The sequence below is a fragment of the Watersipora subatra genome, chromosome 9 (assembly GCF_963576615.1).
Source record: "Watersipora subatra chromosome 9, tzWatSuba1.1, whole genome shotgun sequence".
Taxonomy (NCBI): Eukaryota; Metazoa; Bryozoa; class Gymnolaemata; order Cheilostomatida; family Watersiporidae; genus Watersipora; species Watersipora subatra.
Genome location: NC_088716.1, coordinates 38,728,386 through 38,746,081, shown reverse-complemented (window position 1 = coordinate 38,746,081; position 17,696 = coordinate 38,728,386). Strand labels below are relative to the sequence as shown.

Sequence of the window (17,696 nt, the reverse complement as noted above, 5' to 3'; positions counted from 1 at the left end):
ATTATTCATAAAATTAAAAACTCATGCTTTCCCTTAATAGCTTGTTAGTGGGCATGCATGGCAAAAACAAGCATTTGGTCCATTTTAAAAAAGTTGTAATAAGTTGCAATAAACGCTAGGATGGTATTGACATCAAGTAATTGGTATTGAAACCATCCTAGTTGTCAAATAGAAAACTTTTAAAACGTATATTAATTAAAACAGTGCATATTATATTCATGCTGCCAAATATGCCTGGTAGAGTCAGAGACACTCAATTTTTAAAACATAAATGTCAATCATGGGATATTCGCATACCTGTGGCCACATTTATTACTTATACAATTTGATTAAGTCAATTCATTGCTACTGAGGCAAAACTGGGAAATATAGCATATGTGGGGCCCTTTGGATTATAACAGGTTTCAGATAAGAGCTTTCGATGAAACCATAAAGTAACATTGAACACACTGTGCAGATTGCATGCATGTATATCTAACTCACATTTATCAACATTGGTCAGCATATTTCTTTAAAAAAAGCCCAAACTTACTCATAAGGAAAAAAATTGACTTTTTAAGCAACCCCGTCAAGGAGTTGAGTTTACAGAAAAGGAAAGCTCAATATAAGTACGTCAAACAAATTGCTTAAGTGAGTGCAACGGTGACAAATAAAATATTCTTAAAACACAATGAGTTTGTATAAATCTAAAAGTCTTTAGTGCAAATGGAGCAACCTATCAAAAGCAGGCAAAACAGCTGTTACATTACCAAAAGATTAAAAATCAAAGCATTCACAAGAATACCATAAAACATCAACAAAAGTGGACTATTTTATTTCTGTCAAATAAAGCTGTAGAGCTTCAAAACACTGAGCTCCATAATTGTCTTGCAAATTGTGTGACCATTTCCTGGCACCTCGAGTATAATGTGTGCAGTGGTGGTAGCTGTAACTAATGGCTCTGCACAACGTTTAAAATATGATTTTAGCTAGAGATCTTTGAAGCAATTCGCAAGAGAACTTTGCTGACTGTAGACACGTCCAGCTACCGAAAGAACTTTAAGGTTGGATGTCATTTCAGTCACTGGAAATTGACACAGTCACTGGACATTTCAGCCTTTTGGAAATTGAACATCAACTTGTTGTTTGAAGGTTAGGCAATCTTGACCACTTTGCCTCCACTGGTAAATATGCTGCTCTACCTGCAAAGAAACCAGTTATTAACCTGTTAGTATAGTTAAAAATTAGGAGAATGTTGAACACTACTCATTTTACAGACTTTCCCAAGATACCAAACCAGCTTTAAAACAATACTGACTAAAAAGTGTGCTCCATCATGTTGTTTTAGAACGCTTAGGAGATTGGCCAGAAACTTGAAGAGTAGGCTTTTGCAGCAAGCTATATCGGTGGCTGTACTAAATTTAGGTCGCACAGAAGATGCTTTCCTACTAAAACTCTGCATAATTATGTTTCCCCTAAAGAGATTGCAGTTCTCACTATGTTGATGTTTTGCCTAAAAAAAAATTAACCTAGTAAGCCTTAAAAATTCTTGTTTCGATGTTGTTAACACAAGTTAACTCAATAAAAGTAAAAAACAACAAACATTGTCATTAATGCTTTCTTTTAAGCTAAAGCTTTTTTGTCAAACTATTAGGTAAGAATGGTATCTTTTAAATATAAAATGTAATGAATAGTTGGGTTAAGAAAAGCTTTGCTTTACAAACTAATAATTACAGCGTTACCATTCCTCTTATTTCTAAGCAAAATGCACCAAAATCTACAAAATTTTACACATTCAGCCTGTACTGTGATGAGAACCGTGTCTGTCCATATAAAGCCACCATTGGATAATGGAAAAATATTGCATCCCACAGGATTTGAACTTGCAACATTTACCTTGCTAGACTGACACTACAACTATGCTAATTGACCTTGTAATAATTTGCAATATTTGAATGCATAATTATTGCAACTGATAATCTTTTACAGCACTCTACACTGCCATGGTATTTTTTAGTACAAGCCAAGTTGATTCAAAATCTTGAGCTGAGTAAAATTCCTAACTGTCTACACGGTCAATTTTTTCCATGCACAAATTGACTATAAATTGTATAAAAGTCCCTTTTCATTCAGTTGGCCTTTAACACTGTAAGGTTGGTGTGTATGAATATGCCTTTCACTGCAATGCATGCATGTACAAATTAAGCATAGGGTTACTGCCATGTTACTCTGCAAAGCAGAGTTGTCCTCTCGCGCACTCCAAACAAATCCTAAATATTTAGGATTATACATTAATCATTAATTATATAGACACTATTGAAATTCTTTAAATAGTTGAAAAGTTTCTATTAAAACATATTTTTAGCTTTTGTTTACACTATTTAGTCTCTGCTTATATAATAAAGCTACTCTTTGCCATTAGCATGTCTGTGCAAATGCGCTCGTTTATAACAGTTCATCTTCGTAGACTATTTGAGATGACAAAAATAAATTCTAGCTCAGCTAAAAATTTAATTCTGATGCTGATATCAACTGATTTGGCAATTAAAAAAACATTCAGTTTTGAAGGTAGTAAACATGAATTTGGAGATCAAAAAGAAGGTGAGGTGAATAAAAGCCACAAGAGACAGACTGCTACTTGTTGCGGCTAGCTAACAAAGTAAAATCAGTGTCTGTATGACTTATCATTTATCCATCGTCGGGAAGAGCTTGGGAGCAAGATAGATTTTGATGAGACTAGATATCATGACATTCAGCTTGGTATACAGACGGTCCCTAACCTACGAACGAGTTATGTTCCGAACATTTGTTTGTACAGTGAATTTGTTCGTAAGTTGCTTCAGAGCTATATTTTGTATTATAATTTATGCTTAAAATGTATTTATTTATTATTTATGCCTACATGTATATAAGTATATTGAAGGTTTATATAAGTATGTTTAAGGCTTGTATAAGTAACCTGTAAATTGGTTTGTACTGAAAAAACTTTTTAATAAAATGGAGAGAATACTGTGGTGGACGCCGGGCCATGACACTGCATTTCTTATTGATTGTATGTATTGTCCTTTTTTATTGTATCATTGTTTTAATCGTTATGCTGGAACTTATCGTTGTTGTCCTTTTAATGTGTTGTCCTTTTATTATACCGTTGTTTCACTCGTTATGCTATTGTTATATCTGATATCCCATCATAACACTATCATTTATCGTCACTTTTATTGTTGTCATACCAACTCGCTAGCGGTCCTATTTATTCACCTTGTTAGCCGGTGTTCTCACCGTTTGCCGTTAGGACGGAACGGTTGATATTACTGAATATAACGGAGCGATCTCATTTATTTGAGCAGAGCAGATAGATGTACGCTCCTCGAATAGTGAAATTTCCTTCGCTAATAAAAAGCTGAATGAAACTACACACACTCTTCTTTTTATTTATTAGTCTAGATCGTGCCAAGTAAAGGTCGGCAAACTCCTTTACAATACATACAGGAAAAACAAAAAAGTTATTTGCGCATTGGAGATACGTTCACACACTTATGCACTGCAACAAACTGGGCAGAGGAAGGTGGATGCTGGGTGATGCTTCTACATAGCGCCTCTTTCTGCCGCTAATACGTCGGTAATACCGTCGGTATTATCGATGAATATACACGCAGACCTGTTCGTATGTACCGTTGTTCGTAACTCGAATGTCCATAAGTAGGAGTCTGTCTGTATTAACACTCCAAAGCTTTCACTGATAGATCCCCTTCAAATATTTCTGATTTCTTGCGAGGCGAATCATTTTACATATTTTTGGCAAAAATGACAATCTCTAATGACAAACTAGTTTAACAATGTATTGGTATCTATAATAGCGAACCCTATGCATCTTATCATTGCTCAAGTTTGGTAAGAATGTAAGCGATATTTTTAAGGACAACTATGAAAATTTTGTTAATAAATTTGGGAATTTTCACCAACTTGACACTTTACCCTATATGGCATTACTTATGTTGGTCAAACAAAAGCTTTACATAAATTCTTTACATTGAGAGGAATTTGCGTTATAATAGGTATACATGTACATTATAGCAAAATTTGCTGTACAGCTATTCCAACCAGATAAAAATCTGACCTATGCCCATAGTACAAAAAATTCATAATTTGAGTTAAAATACTTGGATTTAAGTTAGAATATGACCTAAAAGTCAATGAAAGGAACATTAATTTACTTTTCACATAGGAAACAAATACATTATGCTAATGAAACAATGCAAGCGTTTTGGCCTTAAAGTTTGGCTCATTTATGTATATACTTAAAAACATTACTTTTTATTTTGTGGGTTTTCACTGTCCACAAAAGACCCTGGTCCCCGTTAATCCCGAAAATTGAATGATGACTTCAGAAAACAGCTATGACAGGCCGAACTGGATTTGGAACAAAAGGTACATTTCTCACAAACAGAGATTGTAAATGGTACAAAAATGCAAGTTGAGCAATACGAGTGTCATTCAGAGTTAAAAAAAAAGCTATAGCTTGTTGCAGACTATTAGATACATCGTCCAAATACATATTATTGAAATTTTCGGACTAGCACAAAATTTTTCATCTCAATATTTGTAAAATACATCTAAAAAAATATTGTTTTTCACCAAGGTTCATTCTATGTCACTCAATATTTTGGTGTTTTGACACCATAATTTACCTTCACTAAGTTCCTTTGTCCGCTCTCCTCTGACCAGAAACCTCCCCAAATATGTAAGCTTTTGTAACCTTGAATCGCCAATTCTTTAGATAACTTGTCTAGCACCAGAGTGGGTGCGGAACATGTTATAGCAACACCCTGCAATTAGTAATAACAAAATAGAAATATCACATTTTTCGAATAGATGATTTTCCGATTTAAATTAAACTCTGTTCATAGCTAATCAATTGCAAGCTCATTGATTGCTGCAAAAAAAGGAAAAACTGAGCAAGCAGAAGTGCCTCTGATATTTTAGCTTATGACTCTCAATCCCAGCTCTGATATTTGTCATCATTGTGATTTGTAGGCAGTAGAAGAACGCGAGTTAAGCAATGTAAAAACTTATTCATATCCTATTAAAAAAATGGACTTCAAATGTTGAAGTGGTATTTCAAAAGCAATTACTCATTCGTAAAATTGATAGTCAGTAGTCTGACCCTGATCTGGACTTGGCTTTTAGATATTATTGCAAGGTAAAGTTTAGAGCTGGTCACCATAGGTTTTAACTGTGAGTTTCAGTTCCTATCCCAGACACTATGCTTACATATAGTCTGTACAAGTGCTATCGTCAATGGTCAGGCAACCAGAATGCAAGAACATGACAAATATAAACATGCAAGGGTGAATAGGAGCTGTATACACAATTAAAATAAAGCAGTTATTTCACAGGGCACAGTCCAATTTGTAAAACGGAATAACTAGTAAATGACATTCAACTAAATTGTTGTTGATGACAGCCCTGCACAAGCTTCAGCTAAACATTCACAGAAAAAAATTACATAAAGAAATACACAAACTAAAAAGCAATTATACTTAGTCAATACTAAGAATGATTATGAAGTTTAAGAATATTAATCAAAATTACGTACAGTGGCACTCGCATACCGTTGTTGCTTGAAAGGTATGTTTCCAAAAGAAAGTCTTGTCATTTTTCGAAAAGATCACTAATGCTTAAAGGTTGACTTGCAACAAAATTCACACTACAGTTAATTGGTATCAAAAGATTCACTATGTCTTACTCTGTTGTGTTGCATGTGCAATATATGTAGAAATGTGATAACATGCTCTTAAAAGCTGAAAAGCGAACAGTTAATCGCCGCCATCACAAAATTGCCGAAGATTACAATCCCGTTCCAAAAATGGGTCAAATGGAACGTAGCTCAACAAGATGGCTTCTGTTTACACTTTCATGCAACCTCATTCATTTAAATTATTTCACAAATAAACTTCACGCATTCAATAAAATGATGTCTATTGTCCTCAAGCATCTGTTTCCTCATCACTGTATTGATGTCACTTTGAGCACTGATATCTCAAAACCTGCCATAAAAATTTGTTTAATTTTTAACCTTAGCTCGAAGGAATGCATATCATCATCTGATAAGCATGAAAAGCCTGTTGGTCACCTGTGATAGTCAAAAAATGCTGCGGAAATTATGCTCGCTGTTTGGCAAGAAGCATGGGTCACATGATCAGATTGCGACTAGACGATTAGATCAACCCAAAACAAAGTTGTAAACTAGCGAGCATCTATATTTGGTAAGAGCTCTTTGGTGAAACCCAAAGTTTATGTCATAAACTAGTGCTACAAGAAGTTTTATATTGAGCCTTTTACGGAACTTACAATTCATGTGAGAAGATCACTTGTCAAAACAATAACCAAATCATTTTACTATGTCAGAGAAATAAATTGATTCCAATCTACGGCGGTTTCGGGATCGCGGAGATTAACTGTTTCTTTTTTAGCTTTTAAGAGCTTGTAATCACAGTTCTCCATATTTTGCACCTACAACACAGCAGAGTAAGCCATGGTGAATCTTTTGATACCAAATAACCGTAATGAAATTTTGTTGCAAGTCAACCTTCATCAAGCAAAATGATAACAAGCTCCAGTACCATGCAGTGACAACTTGGACAGCTAAGTCGTACATGCAAATCAGATGGGTATTTTACGGTATTTTGGAAAAGCCAATAATTAACCAATATTTGAGTTTTCATCAAATTAAAGTACATTTAATGGGCCATTTTAGCAGCGCAAAGAAAGCACATTTCTGATGACCATTTGCACCAATTTAGGGCAGGTAGTAGGAGTGAAACAAATTGGTTCGACTTATTTTAGTCAAAAATGGATACAAGTATTAGCCAAATGAAAGTTTGCTACGGAAAGTTTTATCATAATAACATAATTTGAAATAAATTATATGATAAACCTCTTGCAGTTGCTTCATTTTGTCCTGCAAACGCATTAAAATCTGTAATAGAAAACAAGACACCTATACAAAATCAAAACTGGTAGTTAATTTCTGTTAGTGATGACATATTTTTATTACAGTTCTACAATAGCACTATAAGTTCCAAACAGTGCATTAACTATTAATATGTGTCATGATCACAGAATTCATGGTAAGTCGGGATTACAAGGTTTAGCAAACAAAATTTTGATTCTAGCCAAATTACAGCAGATTTTATGGTCAAAAAACTGAAGCACGTTTACCATTAGTGCAAAAACATAGTTCCAAGAAAACTGGTGTTAAAGTTTGAGAAACGAAAACAAATGTACAGTTTTGTTTACATTTCAAAATGACATAGCAACCAATATCAAGATATTGTGATATTTATCTAGATTTCTGCACTTGGATTCAAAACATTATGCTGAATTTAAAAATCTAAACAGATTTTAGCTGGTTTTCAAAGAAATAGCTGTATATTTATAAGAAAGTGTATTACTTAATTTTGCAGATATTAAAAACAGCTTGAAAGTATCGCGATATTGGGCACACCCAAATCATCAACCAAATCTTTATAAAATTAACAACAGTAACATATTGCACACCATCGGTCACTATATACTTCGACCTTGCAAACTCAAATAATTATTCTCCTAACTAAATCTGACTATAATTTCATAAAAATTGAATAATTATTCTTATTATTAAATATTGTAGTATTCTGGTAAGAATCGTTAAGAAAATATCACCGCAACTCCCTTTACTTTCACTGCTTTTGACATCAGTTAGAATTCCAAAGTACTTATTAGAAGTGTCCAAAATGTCAAAGTTACCTTTAAAATTGGCAAAAAAGAAACAATTAGTTAAATCGGGCACCATTTTTCAGTACTTCTTGTTTAGCATAGCAACGGTTTTAAGTTTTTTTTCCAGGGTAAAATACTTTTATTGGCTAAACTGACTTCAGATTCAGAAAGATCACTCTTTGATTGGTCCAGAACTACAGGTTACAAAATTTGTTACCAATATTATAAGTTCAGTTGGTGCAACTTCAAAGTCGAATAACTCAACTTCGTGATTTGCGACTTAACCATGGTTTCTGTGACCGCGACCCATATGATCTACCTGCTTATAACTTCAACTCCTTTACTACCAAATGGATCTCTCTACCGCGACATAAGTGTTTCGTGAAACCTAATTTCTAAAAAGAGTGTATAAATGGTTATAACTTTACACCCCAATTGTTTATTAACAATATTTTTATAGCAAGTTTGTCAGCATAAGTTTTTATGTCAGTTCATGCCCCCAAAAATATTACAAACAAGTTGCCGAGTGAGAGGGACCACTTTTCGTCCATTTTGAAATTACTGTGAGATAAGCACAAAACTCTAGTCGGATGATTTATGAATATTATTAGTTTACATGTTAATTAATCTGATGAACATAATTACTCTCATTAGTACTATTGCTCAATAAAGTTACTCAGTCTATAGATTTGAAGTTAGTAACCATTTATGGCTGTATTGCTTCTGAAATTACTGGTCATCAGTAAGAAGATTTCATAAAACAAGTTTTTGCAAAGCAATATTATGCTCAGGTTGTAAACGCATTCTTATTTGCTCAAAATATGCAAATAATAGCTTTTTTTAATCAGGTATAGATGTAATACGGTAATTTACTAATTACTCAGTAATCGGAAACAATTTGTACAAAAGCTTGCTAAAGCCGCATCATGCAGCACTTGGCCATACAGAAACACATTGCCAAACGAGCTGTACTATTGGTAGTTTAAGAGTTCACACTGAAACAGCTTCAAAATAAAATTAAGACATAAGAAATCAGTGCAATAACTCCTTCGTATTACATTTACTTCATGCCTTGTTGTAATTGAGCATCATACTGCGTGCACGATTGGGAAAAAATGGCTGCAAGATCAAAATTTACCAAGTATTTAATTTCTTAATGAAGCCGTGATAAAAAACAATTTAGACAATTTATGCAGAATTTAAATGCAACTGCATTTCATCAGCATTTTTATAAGCAGGCTTAGTGTAAAAAACAGAGTAAGAGCCATACCACAAGTTCATGAAGTTTTGAACAAATTGTTACTTTACCCTTCAATATGTTATAAAATGCTAAGACAAGGTTAAACAATTATTGACGCTGTTGGAAGAAAGAACGTTTCAAATGCCTCTAGATTTCATAAAAAACAGCTAAAAAATGATGGCCAGGGTTCTTGTGGACGCTTTTATTTGTATGAAAGATTGGTAGATAGAACATTATTACACGAACAGACAACTCCAGAATTAAAGCGCAAACATTGTGGCTATAAAGGGTAAATAAAAATTGGTTCAAAGTAAAAGCTAAAAGGCTATTGTGCCTGGTAGTGGTAGCATCATTACCATATCATTTTTCTATTGAATAACGTAATACACTTTTTATTAGAAGAGAACAGACTTTGGTACATTAATTTGTCCTACATGTGATGGCTCTTATTAAAGACCTAATTTTCACCAATGAAGTGTGCCCTCAGATTAAGATGACCCTATTTATGAACCGCACCGCCTATCAGAGTTTTTTAACATACACATTAATCAGCAGAAGGTTTTACGCCTAATGTTACCGACAAAAAATCTAAAAAGTGTGTTGCAGTATGAGCTTGGTCAGGTTCTCATCCTCTTTTGCTGATACAATAGGTAGCAATCAGTAGTCCATTTTTCAAAGGTTTATTTATTGCCCATTTCTAAAACCTTGGTAGCTGTAAAGGTCTAACACAGCTGTTTATTGCAATAATAAACTGTAAAAACAAAAATAATGATTCTCAAAAACTTTGGTCCCTGTTGGCTGTTAACATGTTTTCTATTAGTTAGATGCAGAATGGCGATTGGTTTTTTTCTATTAGGTACACATATGACCGGCTAACTAATTGCCTACTCACTAATAAGAAATGTTTTGTACAAAGATTTTTTTAGCGCATTGCTCTTGGTTATAAGCATACATTGTGCTGAGCTGCACTGCGCAGCCTGTTGTACGCACTCAGTTAATGGACTAGACCAAAATCTGATTGTGTTTTAGACTTTTTCCATTCGGAAAACCCAGGCTACACTCATTAAGAAATACATTCAATCTTTAAAAAATGGTTAATATTTTAATACTTTGATATTGTATTTGTACAATTTAAATATCAATTGTACATGCCACTCCATACATGGTTATTTTGCTTCATAACTATTGTTTTACTGTTTTTGCGGATTGTCAGTGCTATAGTATTTTAGTGTAGCCAACTACCCAATGTAATGACTGCAGTCTCCAGAGCTCACTTTAGTCATCAAAGCCCAATTTAATTATCAGAAGATTAGGACTACAAAAAGTAGAGGACTCATCAACTTACCCTTCAGTTTTTTCAAAAAACTTGTAGGCCAATATGATTAGTTCTGTGAGAATATGATTAAAGAACAATAGTTCTGCTTGGTGAGCTCATCTTCGTTCTCCAGATTAAACAACTTCTACAAAAGCACAAAGTTTTTAACATTGTATAAAAAAATAAGTTGATGAGGACTTTATGCACAGAGTCTCTGAGCACCTTCAACTTGGTATTGGAAGAAATGTTAAAAGTGAGCTTCTGTTAAACCTATATTTGAATGCACCTTGATGTGATTGGCACCGCTATTTGGGACCACATCAGGAGAGTGCTTTGAAAATCGAGCGCCATCTTTTTAATGAACGCCACCTCTATTTGAGGAGGTAAGTTACCTTCTCAGTATAGGTATAGGTTTAAGTATATTCACTTTTTTTTGAAAATATAGCAAGGAGCTTTTAAGGTCCAAACAGGGCGATTTTATTGCAAGCGTCATGAGGAGGGCGAAGATATCGCTGGTGCGTGCATAAACACACTTGAGCGATTTACTAGTAAATGATATAATGGGCACGCTCACAAACTGCCAATAAAAATCCGTATCATTAGTTTTTTCGGAGTTGTTGATAAATTTAGGCCAGTAAAAATGTCGTCGTCTAGGCTACAACATAAACAACCTCCACATTTGTTATTAAACCTATCTCCCTTTCAAAGAGTGTACACTGCCTACACTACAAGAAGACAAAAGAAAAACGATTCTTGTATTTTTAACTGTATTGTTTTTACAAATTTTTTATACATATTATATTTTGTAGTGGTTTTTCATATTTAATATATTAAATATTTACCCTTCTCAAGATGGTCAACCGGCGCAACGATTGACTCCAGATGTTGGTTTTCAACTCAGATTTTTTTTTAATTGTGTTTGTTATGATGGACAGAACTGGGAGTGCTATTATTAAATTCATGAACAATTGAGTGTTCGTTCTGAAGATGTTTCAATCGTAACAAAATAGAAAATTGGCGCTGCTGTACGTTGTTGAACATCAGTAAGAAATAATTACCCGCCTAAAATTACATTCTGGTAAAAACTAACCAATCGAAATGCATCTCGTTAGCAATAAAGTTGTGTAGAGAAATTCTAGCTTTATCGCTCTGCATGAACACGCTGATTGAATTTTAACGCAGATTAGCGCCACGCAGCGCATTATCAGCTTGCACTTTTATCCCATAAGTGCCAGAGTCACAGCTAGGAGCAATAGGTCGGCTTTGCGCTAGAGAACAAGCAAGGCTAAAAGTGATAAAAAATAGATAATACACAATAAACTTTATTTGTCTACAAAAAATATAGCATAAATGCTGAGACATTGTGACAAAACGTGGTAACCTGACCAAAATTTGGAACAGAGTTCAATTGGTGATGAGGGAGCAAAAGTATCCTACATGGGAGCTATTGCACACTTTAAACATGATATTTGTACCTCACAAACTCACATGGTCTTTTAGAGTAAATTAGATGCTCCTATAACATATACCTCCTATAGCATAAATTCTAGAAAAAGTCAGGCAATTTTGTAAAGTTTTTGCTTCGTACCGCGTCAAAAACGCCATATAACTTAAAGTGTATCATCAGGCGAGTTCTAAAGTTCGATTTGAGTGTTAGTCTGTCTTGCCACACCTGCGAGAAAAGAAAGCGACATACAGTGGTGTCAGAAAGTCTTTGTCCACCTCAAACCTCACTGCCCATTTTAGGTAAATTTGTTGTTGTAGTCATGTAGAGGGATTGAACCCTGACAAACCATGCATCATTTAAAAGTAAGTTAACATTAGATCTTGTTGACACCATCAGTAATAAAATTAGGGTTAATCAGGGATCAATAATCAATTTTAGGCCAATCAATGTGAATCAGTGCTTATTAACTCATTTTCAAACGCAATATGACATTATTAATTTTCAAGTGAAATATTATCACAACAACACGGGTCCTTTTGGACAGCATGTGCAGCAAAGGTTTACAGTTTTGCTTGTTAAAAAAGGAACAGCTAGAGATCCCAGAATTTATACCAGCGTCAACATCAACCATGGATAAGAAATGTTACAACGGCCTCATCATTCACCTGCATACGATGGCCAATCTGAGCAGTAGAAAAATAGCGAAGAAGCTTAGAGTATTTCAATCTAAAGAAAATTAAGTGGTAAAGAAATGAACGCAGCATCAAACCACCAAAGATCTACCACGATCAAGGCGTTTGAAAAAACCAGCTGTCCAACATGATTGCTGGTTTCAGATTATGAACACTCAAGCGCTCGTGAGGCTTGTTCACAGCATGCCTAAGGCTGCAGAATGGTTATAGTCTGCAAAGGCTACCAGATAAAATATTAAAATGCAAAACAACCCCAATGGCTTTTTTCTGGGCCCATAACAGTACAAGACTGTTATTTTCAATTTAGAAAATAATTAAAGAAGAGATAATAACAAAATTTGCGATGACATATTTTCTGGTATGCAGTGTGAATGAGTAAGCAGCGGTTGATACAATAGAAGATATTTGGCAATTTTAAAATCTAGTTATTTCTATTCTTCAGCTCATTAGGATTGTTTTGATACAGGGTATATGTATGCGGTGCAAAATATTTCCAAGTTATGATGAATTTATTGCAGTGCTACACTTACTTAAACAGGCGGACAAAGATTTTTTCCCAACACTGTACATAAAGCATTATACATATAATACATACAATTTCCATGACATTCTGACTGTTGTGATAATTTGTCTGAAGTGACGACGGAACAGAGAATAGGTACATATAATGTAGCAGTGCAATTGTTGATAAATACTTTTAAGGCTATTGGTCAGTGCATCTGAATGTCATGAGCTGGAGTTGCAATCTTGAGCTCTTACGGACGAATAGATGACGAAAAGGTACTACCGCTTTTTTATAGTGAAACTATTTTTTCTTAGTCAATTGTTGTAAGTCGCTGTCGCCGTCAAAACTATGCGCTCTTCATCAAATTATTGTCAAATTACCACAATCATGGTCTATTAAACCAATGAGGTTGATCATGAAAAGTTGTCGATGAAAACCAATAATAATGCAGTTAAGGCACCGCCAATACATTCAAAAGAATTTAAGTCAGATTCTCACATGAGCGAGTTTGGAAAGGTCCTGAAATGGTTTAGATAATTTACCTGTACAAATGTATGTTAACATTCTTATAATGAAAAATCCTTATCATGTAAATGTTCCTGGAACCGATCATCCCCTTTTAGGAGCGCCTACTGTACAGTCATGTCTGATATGAGAGCAAAATGCATTCTTGGACAAAAGCTCGCAAGTTAATTTTCTTAAAGTCCTATCTCAAAAAATGTTTTTCATATAAATTAACTAAAGATAAATTATTGTGTTGCCATCCTCTAAAAACTACCAATAAGAGATATAACAATGAAAAAATACATGATTTTATCTATTCATGCTCTATACCCATGCCTCCAAGGTTACAAATACCTATGTAAAGGTTATGGTCTGCATTAAAATGTAGCAGTATTATGTATAACATAATTTTGAGTAGTGGCAGTATGCAGCAGTCCATACAGTAGCATACCGTATGAATTTCTGACCTTTCTGAGAGTCATAGCACTAATGACGGTGTGAGAGAGACTTGATGCAACACGCTTGGTACTCTACACTTTTGTGAAATCGCATAAACAAACTTAAAGTATAAATTTAATATAACTGAATTTAGCTGAATAAAACATACTTGAAAAAAACGCTCTGATCTTATATTAGAGCTAATTCTATTTTTTCTTCATTTTCATTTTTAAATCATCTCTTCTTGGATTCAAACTTTTCGATTTGCTTATACTCTCATTTTCAGCCAACCTTTTTAAAACAAAATTAAAGCAGACCCGACGGGAAAACCAAGTGATGTAGTTTCCGTAACTGGCCTCTCACATCCTTGGGCATTTAGTGATACATCAAAAACCACCTTGCAAACTCGCATCTCTAATTTTCTAGAATTTCAAGGCGAAAGTGGGTAGCGAGATAGTGAATGGTACAGAATTTGTGTAAAAATAAATTGCTTGAATTCTTAAATCTATTCATTGGCTTTTGTTATATATATATATATATATATATATATCAATATATTTATTTTGAAGGTTTGGGGTAGACTGACACAATTTTCTGAAGAATCAATTGATTTCCTATAGCCGGTTTGTGTATTGACTCCGGTTTGTGTATTGACTCGTGTTCGCTTCAAATTCTGCATCATTTACTATTTTGCTACCCATGAAAGTTTATTATAAGTTATGACTAATGTGTTGAAAGTATATGGGAGGTCATTAGGTACAAAGCCCATCAAGTCAAGTAGTCAATGATGACTTACCAGCTGTTTAAAATTAGGTTGGGTATGTGTCTAATGACAGGGAAGAAGCCTTCAACTGACATTTATGATCTACTCATCGCCAAAATCTTCCGGAAGACAATGCAAGGAAGAGGACCTTGATGACCGCCCAGGCCTATATAGATGAAGGAACCGTGAGTCACCACCGGTTTATATGTCAATGAATTTGATATAGAAATACATAAAGTGCTGGTCAAATGAAAAGCAATACACGAGATATGGATGAATAGCTATGCAAATGGCTTTGTACTAACCCTTGGTATGAAATATTACCCAAGCCTGTGTCATTAGGCAGCAACCACATTTGCTAGTTAAAGCTCTATAATTTTCAAATAAATTAGACAATGCTATGTAAATACATGTAAGATAATATCATAGTTGTTAAATATAAATACAAACTTGTAAAAATCCATGATATAAAACCGAGTTTTAACCCGTTGATCCTTGCTCGATCTAATCAATGAGTGTCAGTAAACCTAGACAATATGTCCAGCAATCCGAAGTTATTAATTTTTTACCAAATATATCTAAACGTGCTAACAATGCAATCATATTTGGTGAAACAGCAGTACAAAAAGTCGGACAACCTACAGCAGATGTCATCAAACAGAAAAAAACAGTATGTCACCATTATTCGGGCTAAAACTATAAAAGTTCGCACGATTTTAAACACTGATTAAACATTTACAGATAATATTCATCCATAGCACACTCATCATCCTTTCATGACTCAAAATATAGGCCTACTGGAAATTTATATTTATTATCATAAAATTCTACATTTGTATCACAGTCATTTATGACCTACCAACGAATGAGTCGTATTGATTGTTTCGCGATATCATTCTAATAAAATGTGTTATTATAATGAAGGAAGTAGATAAAGATAAGTGAAAAATGTTACAAATGGAAGTGAAATTTAGAATCTAACATCCTGCAAAAGAATTAATTTTATTAGTTTTTGCTGTTGCTTAAAAACATATTTTGTAAACAGAACCATGTGGAAGCCTGTATTCCGCCGTTAAGATTTCTGCCACAGCCTACGCGATTCCGTAATACCAGCTGTGAGGGTTCAGAGGGCTAACATTGATGAGATACTGCATTATTTACTCTTTTGATTAGTATTGTTCCTTATACCTAAATTGTAAAAACAAATGAAAAATAATTTTCTTTTGTTTTGCAGGTACAACTACAAAAATATTGACAACAAGCGTGATAATCTCAAATCAGAAGATTGGAGACTAAAATTATAAAAACACTACACCATTCTATGTCATTTTAATTGAACAAGTTGAACTGACTGAAACATGCTACATCTCCGGTGTTTTTCTTTGTAAAACCTAACTTAATACATGACACCAGCATAGTCAGCGTGATATTTAAGTGCAACTATAATTAGATCCCGAGTTGCATTAGTCCATAGCAAGCATAGTTGCTGAATATTGCACATCTTTCAAGTGGAGTAAACCCAGCACTTATACATTCTGCTCAAAGAGTTCTTGTGCCAAATCTCAAACTCAGCAGTCAAAATTCTAGCCAACAAGATAAAAATACTCAAACTTTTAAATATCAAGATTTGAGAGAAGATAATTCTCGAATTTCCAGTGAGTATAATCCTACTTTGTACTAACAAAAGTCAACCATAATACCATGAGAACAGTACTACACAGTGTGGGTAAGGTTAGTCAGCTAGGCTATTGAAAACTAGATGAAATCATAATTTTTATATACAGGGTTTAGCTTTATAAGAGGGTCAGTATGGTGTAACCTCAAGAGTTCAAAACTTTCAAGTTAGAAACAAGTTGGAAAACATTAAAATCAATGTTCAGAGGCTAAGCATGACACTTAACCACAAAAATGTTAATTTTAATGTCATGACCAGAGCTTAATCAATTGCTAATTATGATCTTTGTTATGTGGGCCTACAGAGAAAGGCTATTTTAAATAGTATTCCATAGGCTCTTATTATAATTATTTAAAACAACATGATTTTTAAATTTCTTGTTGGCATGAATAACAGTAAAAAAATAACAAGAAAAAAAGGCGTTCAGCTAATGACTAAGTCACAGTTGTTGTCAAAATTATAGACCATATAATTGAACCATGAAAAACAAAATTAAAAAAAGAGGCAGATTGTTTTATCTTGTCAGTACATACCTGCAACAAAAGCAAGTCGGGCATCATAGCACCATTACGAAACACAATTGCAGAATCTACAGGAAAAAAAGACAGTTGATGATTAGCATGCATTCTTGTTGACCAAGGCAAGTTCGACAGTAAATCGCAAGTTAGACAAAGACGTATGAGTAATGACGTATGAGGTGTTGACAGTGGCTGATGGGATTAGCCATTTCTCTGAACCAAACAATCACCAGCCGCGCTATTACATAATGCCATACACTCAGCTATACACAAATGGATGTTTAAATAATGCTAACTACTAGATTATGACCTTCAGTTCTTGAACTGGGTAATGTTTGGCTCTGAAAGCTAAAGCTCGCAAGATACAAAAGTTGTCCCACAGCACATTGGAGAACTATCAAGCAAATTTAGTCACTGATTTTGCTAATGCTACACACAAATTTGTTGCTAACTAGCATATTAATGTGTATACAGAGAGCTTAATTATTTTGCATGTATCTGTATCATGGTTCAAAAAGTAAGCTTGCTAAAAAATTATTTAGTAATTCATATCTACCAAAGCATTATGAATTATAGCAACTCTCGACTACTGCTAATCGCTTGACATTTCTACAGTTTCTTCGACTTTTATGACTACAGAGGTTTTCTTGGTTTGCGATTAGGTTATCTGGAGTGTTCTTGTCCTTGCATACACGTATTTTTTTTGATCACTTAAACCTTATCTCTATCTCTTCTTCGAGTATATAGAACAATTTAAGTATTATTCAATATATATACTTAAATTGTAATTTTACAGGTAAAAATAACTTTTTATCATTTCGCAGGTAGAACTACAAAAACATTGGCGACAAGCGTCAGAATC

At 34.0% G+C, this 17,696-nt stretch overlaps 1 long non-coding RNA gene across 1 annotated transcript; it reads right to left on the bottom strand.

Annotated features, from left to right (window-relative positions):
* Positions 1–1,097: 1,097 nt before the first annotated feature.
* Positions 1,098–16,916, bottom strand: LOC137405466 (uncharacterized). The gene is made up of 5 exons (XR_010979762.1): positions 16,850–16,916; positions 14,675–14,807; positions 10,323–10,437; positions 4,668–4,805; positions 1,098–1,181 (listed from the first exon to the last, which is right to left on the bottom strand). It is a non-coding gene; the product is annotated as an uncharacterized lncRNA (long non-coding RNA).
* Positions 16,917–17,696: the final 780 nt, after the last annotated feature.